Genomic DNA, 19,158 nt, shown 5'->3' with positions numbered 1-19,158 from the left:
AAAATAAATCAGGCTGGGCACCGTGGCTCCCGCCTATAATCCCAGCACTTTGGGAGCCCAAGGCAGGAGGATCGCTTGGGCCGAGAAGTTCTAGACCAGCATGGGCAACATAGTGAGACCCCATCTCTACATAAAAATTTAAAAATTAGCCAGGCATGGTGGTGTGAGCCTGTAGTCCCAGCTACTTGGGAGGCTGAGTTGGGAGGATTGCCTGAGCCTGGGAGGTGCAGGCTGCAGTGAGCTGTGATGGTGCCATTGCACTCCAGCCTGGGTGACAGTGCAAGACTCTGTCAAGAAAGAAAGAGAGAAAGAGAGAGAGAGAGAGAAAGGGAAAGAAAGAAAAAGAAAGAGAAAGAAAGAGAAAGAAAGAAAGGGAAAGAAAGAGAAAGAAAGAGAGAAAATAAATCCATCCACAGGCAGCACCATTTTCATAAATATGTGTGTAGATGGCAAATGCACCTTCTAAGCTTTCTGAGCAGATAAGAGGCATGGCTATGGCAGCCCCTGGTCTGAAGCTGGTGTAACCAGAAAGGATCTAGGCTGGTTTGGGGAACTGGAACATCTTATGTCAGGGGAGTTGTGCTGGATGTATCCTGCAATGGCTGGATCCCCTCACCAAGGGATAGGAAGGAGCATCGTCTCCTTTCCGTGTACCAGGCTTCTCAATGCTGGAAGGGGACTCGTTGGGTCAGTGGGACGTGGGCTTCGCGTTTGCTGGGCTGAAGACATAGCTCTCCATGCTAGCATCCCAGTGGACACCCCCACTGCCACTGCTGTTCCACGTCTTCATGTACACCAGTGAGCAGATTTGATAGTTTCTGCGCATACCGTGGGTGTGAAATGGTGCCCTGCTGGGTTTTGAGTCGGCATTCCCTGGCCACCAGCCATATTGCAGCGCTTTTCATTTCTTCTGTGAAATGCCCTTGCATGTCTTGGCGTTACATTTTGCAGGCGTTCTGTATTTTCCATACCAATCCTTGGGGTGTATGTCTTCGGCCTACCTATTACTTGTCTTCTCAGTTTGCTGTATGTCATGTGATAAACAGAAAGTCTTAATTTTAATATCATTGCATTTACCAATCTGATTTTTTTTTTTTTTTTTTTTTTTTTTGAGATGGGGTCTCACTCTGTTGTGCAGGTTGGAGTGCAGTGGCACAATCACAGCTCACTGAAGCCTCCTGGGCTCAAGCGATCCTCCCACCTTAGCCTCCCAAACACCTGGGACTAAAGGCAGGCGCTGCAGTGCCCGGCTAATTTTGTAATTTTTTGTAGAGACAGGGTTTCGCTATGTTGCCCAGGCTGGTCTCAAACTCCTGGACTCAAGTGGTCCTCCCACCTCAGCCTCCCAAAGTACTGGCCCATGAGCCTGTGAGCCATTGCGCCCGGCTACCTTCTTTCGAATTCCTATTCAGACTGTGTGTTGCTGGTATATAGAAAAACAGTGGATTTCTATGTACTGATTTTGTATCAAATAACCTTGTAAACTCTCATGTTAAGTCTAATAATTACGTTTGGGTTCTCTTTGTGGATTCTTTTTGACTTTCTGCTTGCACGACCCTATCATCTGCAAGTAGTGATTGTTTTCTTTCTTCTATTCCAGTCCTTTTAGCTTTGATTTCTTTTTTTGAGGCAGAGTGTGGCTCTGTCCCCCAGGCTAGAGTGCAGTGGCACAATCTTGGCTCACTGCAACCTCCGCCTCCCTGGTTCAAGCAATTCTCCTGCCTCAGCCTCCCAAGAAGCTGGGACTACAGGCGCCCGCCACCACACCTGGCTAATTTTTGGATCTTTTTTGTTTGTTTGTTTTGTGTTTTTTTTGTTTTTTTTTTTTTCGTTTTTTTGTTTGAGACGGAGTCTCGCTCAGTTGCCCAGGCTGGAGTGCAGTGGCGCCATCTCGGCTCACTGCAAGCTCCGCCTCCCGGGTTCCCGCCATTCTCCTGCCTCAGCCTCCTGAGTAGCTGGGACTACAGGCGCCCGCCGCCACACCCGGCTAATTTTTTGCATTTTTAGTAGAGACGGGGTTTCACCGTGTTAGCCAGGATGGTCTCGATCTCCTGACCTCGTGATCCGTCCGCCTCGGCCTCCCAAAGTGCTGGGATTACAGGCATGAGCCACCACGCCCAGCCTGATTTTTGTGTCTTCACCAGACACAAGGTTTCACCATGTTGGCCAGGCTGATCTGGAACTCCTGATCCACCTGCTTTGGCCTCCCAAAGTATTAGGATTACAGGCATGAGCCACTGTGCCCAGCTGATTTCTTTTTCCTGCTTTACTTCCCTGGACTTGCTTTATCTTGCTTTTACTTCCTTTAAATGAAAGCATAGGAGGCATTCTCAATGTTCCATTATTAAGTATGTTTGCAGGGAGCATTTGGTAGATATGTTTATCAGATTTAGAAAGCTCCCTTCCATTCCTAGTGTGCCATATGTTGAATTTTTATAAAATGCATTTTCTGAGTGCATTAATATGATCACAGGGTTTTCCTCCTCTAATCTGTTAATGTGGCAAATTACATTAATTCTTTTTTTTTTTTTTTTTTTTTTGAGACGGACCTCGCTCTGTCGCCCAGGCTGGAGTGCAGTGGCCGGATCTCAGCTCACTGCAAGCTCCGCCTCCCGGGTTCACGCCATTCTCCTGCGTCAGCCTCCCTAGTAGCTGGGACTACAGGCGCCCGCCACCTTGCCCGGCTAGTTTTTTTGTATTTTTAGTAGAGACGGGGTTTCACCGTGTAGACCAGGATGGTCTCGATCTCCTGACCTCGTGATCCGCCCGTCTCGGCCTCCCAAAGTGCTGGGATTACAGGCTTGAGCCACTGCGCCCGGCCAATTCATTTTTAAATGTTAAACCACTCTTGTATTTTCTGATCTAAACTCAGCTTTGCATGATGGATTTTTTTCATATACAATTCTGGATTGGGTGGTTTTTTGTTTTGTTTTTTTTTGGCCTCGTATTATCCTCGTCTGGTTTTGGTATCAAGATATCGTAAGGTGAGTTGAGGCAGTATTTTCTTTTTCAGCTGTTCACTGGAATAGTTAGTCTAAGATGGAGATGATCAGTTACTTCCATGTTTGCTGGAGATCATCTGTGAGACCAGCTGGGCCTTCCTTGTTTTTTTGGTTTTGTTTTTCGGTTTTTGTTTTCTGTTTTTTGTTTTTTGTTTTGTTTTTGTTGTTGTTGTTGTTTTGAGACAGAGACTCACTCTGTTGCCCAGGCTGGAGTGCAGTGGTGCAGTCTCGGCTCACTGCAACCTCTGCCTCCCGGGTGCAAGCGATTCTCCTGCCTCAACCTCCCGAGTAGCTGGGACTGCAAGCGTGCACCACCACGTCCAGCTAGTTTTTGTATTTTTAGTAGAGACGGTGTTTCGCCATGTTGGCCAGGCTGGTCTTGAACTCCTGACCTCAGGTAATGTGCCTGCCTTGGCCCCACAAAGTGCTGGGATGACAGGTGTGAGCCACACCTGTAGCATCTGGCCTGGCCTTCCTTGTTTTTGTAGCTTCCTGCCTGTCCCTCTATAGATTTTAAACAATGGATCCAACTTCTGTAATAATTATGGGACCATTTAGGTTTCCTGTTTCTTCTTGAGTAATTTTTTATTGTGGGGAAAAAATACATAACACAAAATTTGCCATCTTTTTTTTTTTTTTGAGACAGGGTGAGACAGGGTCTTGCGCTGTTGCCCAGGCTGGGGTGCAGTGGCATGATCATTGTAACCTCAAACTCCTGGTCTCAAGCAATTCTCCTGCCTCAGCCTTCTGGGTAGCTGGGACTACAGGTATTCACCACCATGCCCAGCTAATTTTTAATTTTTTTTTTTTTTTTTTTTTTGAGACAGATCCCACTTTGTCACCCAGGCTGGTGTACAGTGGTGTGATCTCAGCTCACTGCAACCTCTGCCTCCCGGGTTCAAGCAATTTTTGTGCCTCAGCCTCAAATTTTTAATGTTTTTGGTAGAGATGGGATCTTGTTACTTTGCCCAGGCTGGTCTCCAATCCCCAGCCTCAATCAATCCTCCTACCTTGGCTTCCCAAAGCGCTGGGATCACAGGTGTGAGCCACCATGCCCAGCCTCCAGCTTTATTCTTTTGCATGTGGATATCAAGTTTCCCCATACCAGTTGTTGAAAAGACTGCCCTTTTCCCAATTTGTAGCCTTGATACCCTTGCCAAAAATCATCTGACCGTATACTTGAGAGTTTCTTTCTGGGCTCTGGATTATATTCTGTCTCTTTATGCCAGGACCACACTGAAATATGTTTTATTTTGTAATATATTTTGGAAATCAGGAAGTGTGAGTCCTTGAACTTTGTTCTTCTTTTTCAGAATTGTTTTGGTTATTTGGAGTCCCTTGAGATTCTACCTGAATTTAGGATGAATCATTCTATTTTGAGTCAGGTTTTGATAAACAATATTTTTCTAGGAACATGCCTTTTTTTTTTTCAAGCGTATTTCTGGACTGATTTATGAGGAGACCTGCGGTTTTTTTTTTTTTTTTTTTTAAACAGAGTCTAGCTCTGTCGCCCAGGCTGGAGTGCAGTGGCATGATCTTGGCTCACTGCAACCTCTGCCTTCTGGGTTCAAGCAATTCTCCTGCCTCAGCCTCTCGAGTAGCTGGGATTACAGGCACCCACTACCACGCCCAGCTAATTTTTGTACTTTTAGTAGAGACAGAGTTTCACTGTGTTGGCCAGGCTGGTCTCGAACTCCTGACCTCAGGTGATCCACCCACCTCGGCCTTCCAAAGTTCTGGGATTACAAGTGTGAGCCACCGCGCCCGGCCGGAACATGCCCATTTTGTTGAAGTTTTCAAGTTGATTAGCATAAAGTGTTTTGGTTTTATTTTTTCATTGATTTATTATTAAGAAACTTCTTGGGTTGGCCGGGCGCGTTGGCTCACGCCTGTAATCCCAGCACTTTGGGAGGCCGAGACGGGCGGATCACAAGGTCAGGAGATCGAGACCATCCTGGCTAACGCAGTGAAATCCCGTCTCTACTAAAAATACAAAAAATTAACCGGGCGTGGTGGCGGGCGCCTGTAGTCCCAGCTACTCAGGAGGCTGAGGCAGGAGAATGGCGTGAACCCGGGAGGCAGAGTTTGCAGTGAGCCGAGATCGTGCCACTGCACTCCAGGCTGGGCAACAGAGCGAGACTCTGTCTCAAAAAAAAAAAAAAAAGAAATTTCTTGAGTCAAAACCTGATGACGTTGCTTAATGTTCATTTATTTTTAACCTACAAAAATTGCAGCTTCATCTTGTTCAACCTAATACACACGAAAGAGAATATGCTGCTTAGATGAATCATAAAGAATGATGATCAGCTGTTGCACATCTGTCCCCACTGACAGCCATCATGGGCCCTTCTTTTTCCCTTCACAGTTAGTCCTAGCCTTTCCTTGGTTTTCTTTATACTTGTCCCAAATATGAATTAGCCTTAAACAATAAAGTATTTACTTTTGCAGCAATTTTTTTTTGGTTTTATTTTTTTAAAAGTGTTAACTAGAATCACCATGCTGTACAACAGATCTCTGGAACGTCTCCATCTTGCATAACTGAAACTTGGTACCCTTTGGCCAGCATTTCCCCATTTCCCCTACCCCAGTCCTGGCGGCCACTATTCCGCTTTGTTTCCATGAGGCTGACATTTTTACATTCTGCATGAGCGAGGTCATGCAGTATTTGTCTTTCTGTGCCTGGCTTATTTCACTTAATGTAATGTCCTCCGGATTCCTCCATGTTGCAAATGGCAGGATTGCCTTCTTTTTATTATTTATTTATTTATTTATTTATTTATTTATTTTTGAGACTGAGTCTTGCTCTGTTGCTGAGGCTGGAGTGCAGTGGCTCACTGTAAGCTCCGCCTCCCGAGTTCACGCCCTTCTCCTGCCTCAGCCTCCCGAGTAGCTGGGACTACAGGCACCCGCCACCACGCCCGACTAATGTTTTGTATTTTTAGTAGAGATGGGGTTTCCCCGTGTTAGCCAAGATGGTCTTGATCTCCTGACCTCGTGATCCACCCGCCTCGGCCTCCCAAAGTGCTGGGATTACAGGCGTGAGCCCCCGCGCCCGGCCAGGATTGCCTTCTTTTTAAGGGCTGAATAGTGATCCATTGTGTATCTGTACCACATTTTCTTTATCCATTCATCTGTTGGTGGGCACTTCATTTGATTCCACATCTTGGTGATTGTGAGTAGTGCTGCAATGGACATGCAAGTGTAGATATTGCTTTGATATACCGATTTCATTTCCTTTGGATACATACCCAGAAATGGGATTGCTGGACTGTATGGTCATTCTCATTTTAAATATTTTGAGGAACCACCATGCATACCATTTTCCATACTGGCTGTACTAGTTTCCAATCCCACCAACAGTGTGGAAATGTTCCCTTTTCTCCACACCCTCACCAAAGTTTGTCTTCTTTTGTGTTTTTTAAAACAGTTATTCTAATTTGAGCGAGGTGGTGTCTCATTGTGGTTTTGAATTGCATTTCCCTGATGATTGGTGATGTTGAGCATTGTTTTTCTTTCTTTCTTTCTTTCTTTTTTTTTTGTTTGAGATGGAGTTTTGCTCTGTCACCCAGGCTGGAGTGCAGTGGTGCGATCTCGGCTCACCACAACCTCTGCCCGCCGGATTCAAGCGATTCTCCTGCCTCAGCCTCTGGAATAGCTGGGATTACAGGCACATGCCACCACGCCTGGCTAATTTTTGTATTTTTAGTAGAGACAGGGTTTCACCATGTTGGCTAGGCTGGTCCCGAACTCTTGACCTCAGGTGATCTACCCACCTTGGCCTCCCAAAGTGCGAGGATTACAGGCATAAGCCACTGCACCCAGCTGATATTGAGCATTTTTTTTTTTTTTTTTTGAGACGGAGTCTCGCTCTGTCGCCCAGGCTGGAGTACAGTGGCTGGATCTCAGTTCACTGCAAGCTCCGCCTCCTGGGTTTATGCCATTCTCCTGCCTCAGCCTCCCGAGTAGCTGGGACTACAGGTGCCCACCACCTCGCCTGCCTAGTTTTTTGTATTTTTTAGTAGAGACGGGGTTTCACTGTGTTAGCCAGGATGGTCTCGATCTCCTGACCTCGTGATCCGCCCGTCTCGGCCTCTGAAAGTGCTGGGATTACAGGGTTGAGCCACCGCGCCCGGCCTTATGAGCATTTTTTAAAATAGACCTATTCACCATTTGTATGTCTTCTTTTGAGAAATGCCTGTCCAGGTCCTTTGCCCATTTTAAATTGGGTTATTTATTTCTGGTGTTTATTTTTTCAATTTTCAATTTTTAAGTTTTAGGAGTACATAGTAGGTGTAACTGGGTTATTTTAACTTGGTTAGAAAATACGTTTGCTTGCTATTGAGTTGTTTGAGTTCCTTATGTGCTCTGTGTATTAACCTTGTATCGGATGGTTTACAACTATGTTCTCCCATTCCGCAGGTTGTCTCTTCACTCTGTTGATTGTTTCCTCCGCTGTGCAGAAGCTTTTTAGTTTGATGCAAACTCATTTGTCTGTTTTTGTTTTGTTGCCTGTACTTTTGGTGTCATATTGAAAAACTTATTTCCCAGACCAGTGCCAAGAAGTTTTTCCCCTAAGTTTCTTCTAGTAGTTTTCTAGTTTCGGGTCTCATATTTGAATCTTTAGTCCATTTTGAGTTGATCTTTGTGCACTGTGTGAGATAAGGGTCCAATTTCATTATTCTGCAAGTGAATATCCAGTTTTCCCAACACCATTTGTTGACAAGACTGTCTTTTGTCTATCATGTGTTATTAGCACCTTTGTCAAAGATCAATCAATTGTAAATGCATAGATTTATTTCTGGGTTCTCTATTCTGTTACATTGGTATGTGTCTGTTTTCATGCCAGCACCATGCTGTTTTGGTTACTATAACTTTGTAGGATATTTTGAGATCAGATAGCATGAGTCTTCCAGTTTTGTTCTTTTTGTTCAAGATTGCTTTGGCTGTTTGGGGTCACTTGTGGTTTCATATACATTTTAGAATTGCTTTTTCTATTTCTGTGAAAAATCTCATGGGAATGTTGATAGAGATTACATTGAATGTGTAGATCACTTTGGGTAGTATAGACATTTTAACAATGTTAATTATCCCAATCCATGAACACAGGATATCTTTCCATTTATTTGTGTTTTCTTCAGTTTCTTTCATCAGTGGTTTACAGTTTTCAGTGTATAGGTCTTTCACCTCCTTGGTTAACCTTATTCCTAAGTATTTTATTTTTTATAGCTATTATAAATGAGATTGTTGTGTTGATTTCCTTTTTGGACAACAAAATAAATCTTCTTTGATGATTTCTTTTTTAGAAAGTGCATTGTTAGCATATAGAAATGCTACTAGGTGGGACATGATGGCTTACACCTGTAATCCCAGCACTTTGGGAGGCCAAGGCAGGAGGATCACTTGAGCCCAGAAATTCAAGACCAGCCCGGGCAACCAAACCAGACCCTGTCTCAATAATAGTAATAATAATAATAATAAGAAGAATAGTAATTAGCCAGGCGTGATGGTGCACATTTGTAGTCCCAGCTACTCAGGAAGCTGAGGTGGGAGGAGCCCAGGAGGTCAAGCCTGCAGTGAACTGTGATCTAGCCACTGTACTCCAGGTGGAGTGACAGAGCAAGATTCTGTCTCAAAAAAAAAAAAAAAAAAAAAGAAAAAGAAAAAGAAAAGAAAGAAAGAAATGCTATTAATTTTTGTATGCTGATTTTGTATACTGCACCTTGACTGAATTCTAATAGCTTTTCGGTGGAGTCTTTAGGGTTTTCTATATACAGGATTATGTGATCTGCAAACAGAGACAACTTAATCTCTCTCTCTCTTTTCTTTTTTAGACGAAGCGTCACTCTGTCATCTAGGCTGGAGTGCAGTAGCGTGATCTCGGCTCACTGCAACCTCCGCCTCTCAAGTTCAAGTGATTCTCCTGCCTCAACCTCTCGAGTAGCTGGGATTACAGGCATGCGCCACCACACCCGCCTAATTATTGTATTTTTAGTAGAGATAGGGTTTCACTATGTTAGCCAGGGTGGTCTCGAACTCCTGACCTCAGGTGATCTGCTCACCTCGGCCTCCTAAAGTGCTGGGATTACAAATATGAGCCACTGAGCCTGGCCTAATTTGAATTTTTTTTTTCTTGCCTCATTGCTCTGGCTAGGCCTTCCAGGACTATGCTGAGTAGAAGTGGTGAGAGTGGGCATTCTTGTCTTACTCCTGATCTCAAAGGAAAAGTTTTCAGCTTTTCACCATTGAGTATGATGTTAGCTGTGGCCTTGTCATATATGGCCTTTATGATGTTGAGGTATATTCCTTCTATACCTAATTTGTTGAGAGTTTCTTTTTAATTTTTTTTTTTTTTTTGTAGAGACAGGGCCTCTCTATGTTGCCCAGGCTGGTCTTGAACTCCTGGGCCCAAGTGATCCTCCTGCCTTGGCCTCCCAAAGTGCTAGAGCTACAGGCACGCACCATTGTACCTGGCTAATTTGTATTTGTTTTTTGAGACACGGTCTTGCTCTGTCACCCAAACTGGAGTGCACTGATATGATCCTGGCTCACAGCAGCCTTGAACTCTAGGGCTCAAGCCTCCAGAGTAGCTGGGACTACAGGCACATATCACCATGCCTGGTTAATTTTTAATTTTTTTTTTTTTTTGTAGACGTGTCTTGCTATGTTGCCCAGGCTGGTCTGAACTCCTGGGCTCAAGAGATCCTCCTGCCTCAGCATCCCAAAGTGCTGAGATTACAGGTGTGAGCCACTGCACCAGGCCAAGAGCTAATTTTGTTTTTTAAAATCACGAAAGAATGTTGGATTTTGTCAAATGCTTTTTCTGCATCAATCGAGAAATGATTTTATTCTCCATTCTGTTAATGTGGTGCATCACATTTATTGGTTTGCATATATTGAACCACCCTTGCATCCCAGGGATAAATTCTACTTGCTCACGGTGAATGATCCTTTTAATGTGCTATTGAATTCGGTTTGCTAGTATTTTGTTGAAGATTTTTGCACCTGTGTTCATCAGGGATATTGGCCTGTAGCTTTTTTTCTTTTAGTGTTCTTGTCTGGCTTTGATATCAGGGAATTTTCTGACCTCATAAAATGAGTTTGGAAGTGTTCCCTCCTCTAGTTTTTTGGAAGTTTGAGAAGGATTGGTATTAGTTCTTTAGATGTTTGGTAGAATTTATCAATGAAGCCATCAGGTCCTGGGCTTTTCTTTGATGAGAGACTCTTTATTACTTGTCCAATCTCCTTACTCATTATTGGTCTGTTCAGATTTTCTATTTCTTCTTAAGTCAGTCTTGGTTGGTTGGATGTGTCTAGGAGTGTATCCATTTCTTCTAGGATACCCAATTTGTTGGAGTATAATTATTCATAGTAGTTTCTTTTCTCTCTCTCTTTTTTTTTTTTTTTTTTTTGAGATGGAGTCTCACTCTGTTGCCCAGGCCGGAGCGCAGTGGCACAATCTCGGCTCACTGCAAGCTCTGCCTCCTGGGTTCATGCCATTCTCCTGCCTCAGCCTCCCGAGTAGCTGAGATTGCAGGCATGTGCCACCATGCCCACCTAATTTTTTGTATTTTTAGTGGAGACAGGGTTTCACCGTGTTAGCCAGGCTGGTCTTGATCTCCTGACCTCATGATCCACCCGCCTTGGCCTCCCAAAGTGCTGGGATTACAGGCGTGAACCACTGCGCCCGGCCTATTCGTAGTAGTTTCTTATGATCCTTTGCATTTCTGTGGTATCGGTTATAATGTCTCATTTCTGATTGATTTATTTGAGTCTTATCTCTTCTTACTTGGTCTAGCTAGAGGTTTATTGATTTTATCTTTAAAAAAAAAATCCCAACTCTTGGTTTCATTGATCTTTTCTGTTATTTTTCTAGTCTCTATTTCATATATTTCTGCTTTGATCTTTGTTGTTTCCTTCTTTCTGCTGACTTTGGGCTTATTTTGTTCTTCCTTTTCTAGTTCCTTGATGTGTAAAGTTAGGTTGTTTGAAATCTTTCTTACTTCTATTTTCTTTTCTTTTTTTTTTTTTTTTCCAGTGACTCTTGTGCCTCAGCCTCCCAAGTAGCTGGGACTACAGGCATGTGCCACCACGCCCACTAATTTTTGTATTTTTAGTAGAGACGGGTTTTCACCATGTTGCTCAGGCTGGTCTTGAACTTATGGCTTCAAGTGACCCACCAACCTTGGCCTTCCAAAGTGCTGGGATTATAGGTGTGAGCCACTATGCCCAGCTTCTTTCTTATTTCTTTCTTTTTTTTTTTTTTTTGAGACAGAGTCTCGCTCTGTGGCCCAGGCTGGAGTGCAGTGGCCGGATCTCAGCTCACTGCAAGCTCCGCCTCCTGGGTTTACACCATTCTCCTGCCTCAGCCTCCTGAGTAGCTGGGACTACAGGCGCCCGCCACCTCGCCCGGCTAGTTTTTTGTATTTTTTAGTAGAGACGGGGTTTCACCGTGTTAGCCAGGATGGTCTCGATCTCCTGACCTCGTGATCCGCCCGTCTCGGCCTCCCAAAGTGCTGGGATTACAGGCTTGAGCCACCGCGCCCGGCCTCTTTCTTATTTCTTAATGGAGGCATTTAAGACTCTAAACTTTCCTCTTGGAATTGCTTTGCTGCACACCGCATTTTGTATGTTGTGTTTCCACGTTCATTTGTCTCAAGAGATTTTTTTTGGTTTCCCTTTTGGTTTCTTCTTTGACCCATTGGTTGTTCAGGAGGGTGTTGTGTATTTCCACATATCTGTGAGTTTTCCAGTTTGCTTTCTGTTAGTGATTTCTCTTTTGTGGTTGGGAAAGATGCTTAATGTGATTTGGTCTTCTTGAATTTTTTTTTTTTTTTTTCTTTTTTGAGGCGGAGTCTCACTCTGTCGCCCAGGCTGGAGTGCAGTGGCCAGATCTCGGCTCACTGCAAGCTCCGCCTCCCGGGTTTACGCCATTCTCCTGCCTCAGCCTCCCGAGTAGCTGGGACTACAGGCGCCCGCCACTTAGTCCGGCTAGTTTTTTGTAGTTTTTAGTAGAGACGGGGTTTCACTGTGTTAGCCAGGATGGTTTCGATCTCCTGACCTCGTGATCCGCCCGTCTCGGCCTCCCAAAGTGCTGGGATTACAGGCTTGAGCCACTGCGCCCGGCCCTTGAATTTGTTAAGACTTGTTTTGTGGCCTAACATATGGTCTATCCTGGAGACTGCCCCATGCGCAGCTGAGAAGAAAGCGAATTCTGCTGCTGCTGGATGGAATGTTCTGTGTATGTCTGCTAGGTCCATTTGCTCTAGAGCAGTGGTCCCCAATCTTTTTGGCACCAAGGACCAGTTTCATGGAAGACAATTTTTCCATGGATGAAGGGTTGGGGGGTATGGTTTCAGGATGAAACTGTTCCACCTCAGATCATCAGGCACAACCTCGATCCCTCACATTCTCAGTTAATGATAGGGCTCGTGCTCCTATGAGAATCTCATGCCGCTGCTGATCTGCCAGGAGATGGAGCTCAGGTGGGAATGCTCGCTTACCCACCAGTCACCTCCTGCTCTGCAGCCCAGTTCCTAATGGGCCACAGACCAGTACTGGTCAGTGGCCTGGGGTTGGGGACCTCTGGTCTAGAGTGTTGTTCAAGTCCTGCAGCATTATTATTTTTTTAACTTCCTTATAAATGGAATCGTACTGGATATATTTTTCTATAACCTGCTGTTTTCACTCCACATGACATTTGTGATAGACATCCAAGTTGATGCACATAACTAGTTTATTCTTTTTTTATTTTTTATTTTTTTAGACCTCTATGGTCTGACTCCTGGGCATTTCTATTGGGACACTGGGACTGTTTCATTGTATGACTCTAACATAGATCTTTCATCTGTTCTTCTGCTAATGGACACTTGGGTTGCTTCTGGCTTTTGCCTGTTAAAAAACATTTAAACATTATTGTAAGCATTATAAACAATGCTGCTGTGAGCGATTTTGTACATGCAATCTGGTGTGTAGGAGTAAAATTGTTAGGTTCTAAATGCGCGCATCTTCAACTATATTAAATAATGCTCATTGTTTTCCAAAGCGGTTGTCCCAGTTTGCCTGCCCCAGGGAAGTGTGAGTTCCTGCTGCTCTGTAGTACTGCCAACACTTGGTATTGTCAGACTACATTTCTGCCAATCAGTGGATGCAAAAAGATACTTCACTGTGGGCCGGACATGGTGGCTCATGTCTGTAATCCCAGCACTTTGGGTCACCTGAGGTCAGGAGTTTGAGACCTGACCAACATGATGAAACCCTGTCTCTACTAAAAATACAAAAATTAGCCAGGTGTGGTGGCGTGCACCTGTAATCCCAGCTGCTCGGAAAGGTAGAGTGAGACTCCAGTCTTCTGTACAAAGTGGGGCAGAGATGTGGGCACCCAACAGCTTCTTTGTTTTCTTTTTTCTTTTTTAATCTGCATAGCCAGTGCAAGGACAGTAGCTTCTTATAGAGACTTTCAATCAATCTTCTTGTTCTGCACTCCCCAACACATACACACACACACATTGTTTCTGAGTTATTTGGTGCCTCCGATTCTTGTGCAAACCACCTCTGCCACTGGCTGCCTCCCACTACTTTTTTTTTTTTTTTTTTTTTTTGAGACGGACCTCGCTCTGTCACCCAGGCTGGAGTGCAGTGGCCAGATCTCAGCTCACTGCAAGCTCTGCCTCCCGGGTTCACGCCATTCTCCTGCCTCAGCCTCCCGAGTAGCTGGGACTACAGGCGCCGCCACCTCGCCCGGCTAGTTTTTTGTAGTTTTTAGTAGAGACGGGGTTTCACCGTGTTAGCCAGGATGGTCTCGATCTCCTGACCTCGTGATCCGCCCGTCTCAGCCTCCCAAAGTGCTAGTATTACAGGCTTGAGCCACCGCGCCTGGCCGCCTCCCACTACTTTTTACTGTGGAGATGCAAATTAAAGCCACAGTAAAATATCTTTTTTTTTTTTTTTTTTTTTTTTTTTGAGGCAGAGTCTCACTCAGTCGCCCAGGCTAGAGTGCAGTGGCGCGATCTCGGCTCACTGTGAGCTCCGCCTCCCGGCTTCATGCCATTCTCCTGCCTCAGCCTCCCAAGTAGCTGGGACTACAGGCGCCCACCACCATGCCCGGCTAATTTTTTTTATTTTTAGTAGAGACGGGGTTTCACTGTGTTACCCAGGATGGTCTTGATCTCCTGACCTCGTGATCCGCCCGCCTCAGCCTCCCAAAGTGCTGGGATTACAGGCGTGAGCCACCGCGCCCGGCCACCTTTTTTTTTTTTTTTTTTTTGAGGTGGAGTCTCACTCTATCACCCAGGCTGGAGTGCAGTGGCACAATCTCAGCTCACTGCAACCTCTGCCTCCCAGGTTCAAGCGATTCTCCTGCCTCAGCTTTCCGAGCAGCTGGGATTACAGGTGCACGCCACCACACCTGGCTAATTTTTGTATTTTTAGTAGAGACAGGGTTTCTTTTCCTGAAATGCAGAGGTGGAGATGTCAGGTTGGTGAAAGGAGGTAGTATTTCAAATGGCTTCTTTTCCTGGTGCCTGGTAGCCTTTGACCCCACGGCATATCATGGTGCAACACCTTGCTCTTGTCAACTGGAGTCGGGTTCCTGGGAAAGGCACTGGGCACCGTCAGGTTAGAGCCCCTGTGCAAGCTGAGGTGGGACATTGTCTCCTTGGGACCATCCATGCCAAGCCCCTCCTGGACAGGCTTCATAATCCTCAGGGGAGCATGTGCCCCAGTATAAAGACTACTTTTCTAGAATGTCAAATCAGAGCACTGGCAAGAGACATGCAGGGTCACATGGTGCTTTCTCCCTCCTTTCTGGCTGGAGACTTAGACTGTTCCAAACAGATGATGATTCACTGCGTCACCGAGCATGGGCAGCATATGAGACCGCAGACACCCTCAATCACATCATTCTTGTGTTCACCTAGTGGTTGCTATGTACCTCCACGCCAGGCACTGTACTACCAGACACTGAGGATCCGGTGGGGAGCGAGAGGGACTTTGGGGACTGAGTCAATAGGACACAGGCTAGTGGAATAGGGAAGGATGATGGAGACAGAGGGTCAGATGATCCCCACGGTTCTGCCTGGGGCACCTGAAGGAAAGTCAGAAAGGAAGCCAGGTTGAAGAGGGATGGCAGTGAGTTTTGTGTCTGGTCTGCAGGACAGGGATGCCAGGTTCGGGGGAGGACAGGTAGGAGGTGTGCGTCACAGGTAGAGGCAATTGCTGTATGGGCCTGGGGTCTGATGGGAAGAGACGCTAAATCATAGTTCATGATTCTTTTTCAAAATTGTAATGCAAAGAGCCCTCATGCATTTTATAGCATGTACTGTGCAAGTTTTGAGGGTGTCAGGAAGGAGAAACATGCTCCTTTGTCTCCTGAAGCTCACAGGCTAGCGGACATGGCAAACACGTAAGAGAAGGGAGAAGAAGTCAGTCCACAGAGAGCAGCTTTGGGTTTGCCTCTGATGCTGGCCCTGGTCCAGTTCAACCAAATCCAGTGGAAACAGAGAGCTGAGAAAGCGGGAGAGTTGAGCTCACTAATGCTTGGATTTTACAGATGAATCTGGAGGTGGTTTCTCCCAGTGCTGACATCCAGGCACTGCAGGTGCCACAGAGAAACATAGAAGGGCCTTGTGGAGACCATCGCGCCTGGCATCCTTCCCCCTTTTAGAACTGGAGCGAGACAACCATGCCTGCTATCACTACTTCTTTCTTTACAGTGTCGGTCCAACACTGTAATGGTCTGACAGTCCTGCAGGCTGGAAGTCCAGGATCATGGTGCCAGCAGGGTGGGTTTCTTCCAAGGCCTCTCTTCTGGGTGGTGGCCTCACGTGGCCTTTCCTCTGTGGGCACGTGCCCTTGGTGCCTCCCATCACTTTTTTCCAAGTTCACTCTGATCCCTTGAATCAGTTATCACTCCCCCGCTTGTTTTCCAGCTTCTGTGATGTTCCTGGCAGGCGTTCCTCTCACTCTCTGCTGTGAACTCTTCCCTTTTACATCTGCAATCCCTTTGCATTCCTTTTAGTGGCGTTTGGAGGAGAAGCAAGGGCTGAAGTTGTTCCCACTCATGTCTTTCGCCCCCAGGTGCCCCTGATGTTTCAGCTCCCAGTGGTGCCTGGAGGGAGATCCCTCTGTAGTTCATAATATCATTTCTATTTTTTACTTTTTTTTTTTTTTTGAGATGGAGTTTTGCTCTTGTCACCCAGGCTGGAGTGCAGCAGTAGGATCTCGGCTCAATGCAACCTCTGCCTTCCAGTTTCAAGTGATTCTCCTGCCTCAGCCTCCCAGGAAGCTGAGATTACAGGTGCCCGCCACCACGCCCAGCTAATTTTTGTATTTTTAGTAGAGACGGGGTTTCGTCATGTTGGCCAGGATGGTCTCGAACTCCTGACCTCAGGTGATCCACTCACCTTGGCCTCCCAAGGTGCTGGGATTAGAGGCGTGAGCCACCGCGCCTGGCCACACTTTTTTTCTTTTCTTTTTTAAAAATTTCCTCATAGTACTGCTTGGGCTACATGGCTTACGCTTTTGTACATAGTTTTCATTGTTCGGTTCTAAATGCTTTTAGATTTTCATTATAATTCTTCTCAGACCAGTGCATTAGTTTTAATTTTTTTAATTTAAAAACTAATTTATTTTTATAGAGATGGGGGGGGGTCTCACTATGTTGCCCAGGCTGGTCTTGAACTCCTGGGCTCAAGCGATCCTCCGGCCTTGGCCTCCTGAAATTCTGGGATTATAGGTGTGAGGCACCATGTCTGGCCAGTAGTGTATCTTTAAATTTCCAAACATAGGGGAGCCCTTAGCTTTAGTTTGGCTGCCAATTTCTGCCTTTATTCTGTTGCATCAAGAACATGGCTGGTGTGATGTGAGTTCTTTTGCTATTTGCTGAATCTTGTTTTGCAGCCTAGAACATGGTGAGTGTTAGTAAATGTCCAAGGTGAACTTAAAAACAATGTGTGGTCTGTAGTTTTTGGGTGTCCACTAAATTAAGCTTGTTCAACTTTTCCATATTCTTTTTTTTTTTTTTTTTGACAGAGTCTCGCTCTGTTGCCCAGGCTGGAGTGCAGGGGCACGATCTCAGCTCACTGAAACCTCAAGTTCAAGTGATTCTCCTGCCTTAGCCACCTGAGTAGCTGGGATTACAGGCACGAGCCACCACATCTGGCTCATTTTTATATTTTTTATTTTAGTTTCAGCATGTTGGCCAAGCTGGTCTCGAACTCCTGACCTCAAGTAATCTGCCTGCCTTCGCCTCCCAAAGTGTTGGGATTACAAGCATGAGATGCTATGCCTGGCCTAATTTTTCTACATTCTTACTAATTGAGTCTGCTTAGAGCAGCAGTTCCAGTGAGAGGTGGTATAATTTCCTGCGTGGAGAATGTGCTTATTTATTAATTTTTCCTTTTCTTGTTCTGTAGTCATTTGAGGCGCTATCATTATGCAGGCACACAAGATCAGAATGGCTAATGCTTTTTTTTTTTCCTGTCACCCAGGCTGAAGTGCAATGGCGTGGTCTTGGCTCACTGCAACCTTCTCCTCCCAGGTTCAAGCAGTTCTGCCTCAGTCTCCCAAGTAGCTGGGACTACAGGTATGAGCCACCACGCCTGGCTAATTTTGTACTGCAGTAGAGATGGGGTGTCACCATGTTGGTCGGGCTGGTCTCGATCTCCTCACCTCAGGTGATCTGCCCGCCTTGGCCTCCCAAAATGCTGGGATTACAGGCGTGAGCCACCACACCTAGCCGCTAATACTTCTTTTAAAATAATTTACTTATTTATGTATTTATTATTTCCCCCACCCCTCCCCCGCCAGTGAATGCTTTGGAATGAATACTCATCAGTATGCTGCAACCTCTTTTAATCCTAATAATGATTTTGCCCTGGAGCCTAGTTTGTACGATATGAGCTTCTCTCCACTAGCTTCCTTTTGCATGGTCTTTGCCAGATGTGTCTCCTTCTATCTGTAGCAATTAGAGCCATTCCAGCTATGTGTCAAAAATAAACAAAAGGGGTTTATGATCAAGCATGGGCGACTTACACAATCGTCAGAAGAAATGGAGGAACAACTTCCAGCCCTCCGAATCGGCCACCTCCTGGGATCAGGAATAATAAATCCTAATCTCAAAATGCAGGTAAACAGTCTACTTCCTGTCCCCTAAATGAGATGCCAAGCATGCCTCTCCCCTCAACCAGGCTGTCTCCATCCAAACTTCAACGACCACTGGCCTCCCTGCTGACCCATGTCCCACTGAGGAACACCAAGCTCTGAACCAACTGCCTGTGCACCATCCCCTCAGGCTGCACCTGCTCCCCAGGTCTGCCCCTCCTTTGGAGCTGCCTCTGTCCACCAAGGGTGCTGTCACTCACCTAACCTTCCAAACCAGAACCCAGTGGCACCTTGCTGCCCCCTCCACTCCCTGAAGAAGCTGCCCCCATGCCTGTCGAGTTCTTCCAACTGCTTGAAACTTCTGGAACTTCAGGCCTCAGCATGTCTTGTCTGGGTGGCTGCAATGGCTATGCTTGCTTCTCTCTCTCCATCAATCAATCAACCAATCGATCATCTATCAATCAACTATCCACCTATCAGTCTATAATGAATAACCTATCAATCTATATCATTTACCTATATAATCAATCATTGATCTATTCCATGTATCTTCCTATCTACCTGTTATCATGTCTATCCATCTGTCTATCATTTATGCCTCTATCATGTCTATCTTTCCATCATTTATCTATCACCAGGCACACTAGCATGTGGCTGTAGTCTCAGCAACTCAGGAGGCTGAGGCAGGAGGACTGTTTGATGCTAGCACATCGAGTCCAGACTGGGCAACATAGTGAGATCTCATCTCTAAAAAAAATTTTAAATCATCTATCATCTCTCTCTATTCATCTATCTATCCATGTATCTATCATGTATTATCTTTTATCTATCACTTATCACCCATCAATCATCCATCATCTATCAATCATCTATATCAATCATGTCTATACATGTATATATCTATGTATCAATTTATCCATCAATCATCTACCATCTATCTGCTTTTGAGGTGATATTCACAAAATATACAATCAATCCCTTTAAAGTGCACAATTCAGTGGCATTTAGTATGCTCTATAGTTCCAGAACATTTTCTTCACAATAAAAAGAAATCTGA

This window comes from Rhinopithecus roxellana, chromosome 7 (genome assembly GCF_007565055.1).
Source record: "Rhinopithecus roxellana isolate Shanxi Qingling chromosome 7, ASM756505v1, whole genome shotgun sequence".
Classification (NCBI taxonomy): domain Eukaryota; kingdom Metazoa; phylum Chordata; class Mammalia; order Primates; family Cercopithecidae; genus Rhinopithecus; species Rhinopithecus roxellana.
The sequence above is the reverse complement of the archived record's forward strand: the minus strand, read 5'-3'. Positions refer to the sequence as shown.